Below are 497 nucleotides of genomic sequence, written 5' to 3'. Positions count from 1 at the left end.
GACTGGTTTGGCTCAAAAGAGCAACAATTTTTTTGGCGTGGCATCCACAAATTGTCAGACAGGTGGGAAAAATGTATAGCTAGCGATGGGCAATACTTAAAATAAAATATTTTTTATCATTTTCATGCAATAAACGTGTATTTTCTATTAAAAAATTCCAGTTTCATATTTACATACCTGGTAAGTAATCAAGTTAGTAATAAACATACATACCCAAATAACATTCCTTGGCATAAGAAAAAAAATAAGTGCTTAGCACAAGTTTCTCTTTAATTGCCATCATGTTGCTATCACCAGGGCAATAATAATTTCGTTTAGGTCAATCTAGAGGCATTATGTGGACAACGGTTGTTTGCGCAAACGAGTGGAAATGTTGTAACAAATTTATTGCCATAAATGTTGCTACAATCTGTTGGAAATCGTTTTTGTAAAATATTTAGTCCACATTTTTGTCAATCGAATGGAAATAGAGCGTCGTCGAACAGTATGCGGTACTG

Source organism: Trachymyrmex cornetzi, unplaced genomic scaffold, assembly GCF_001594075.2.
Source record: "Trachymyrmex cornetzi isolate Tcor2-1 unplaced genomic scaffold, Tcor1.1 scaffold840, whole genome shotgun sequence".
Taxonomy (NCBI): Eukaryota; Metazoa; Arthropoda; class Insecta; order Hymenoptera; family Formicidae; genus Trachymyrmex; species Trachymyrmex cornetzi.
This window is presented reverse-complemented; position numbering follows the sequence as displayed.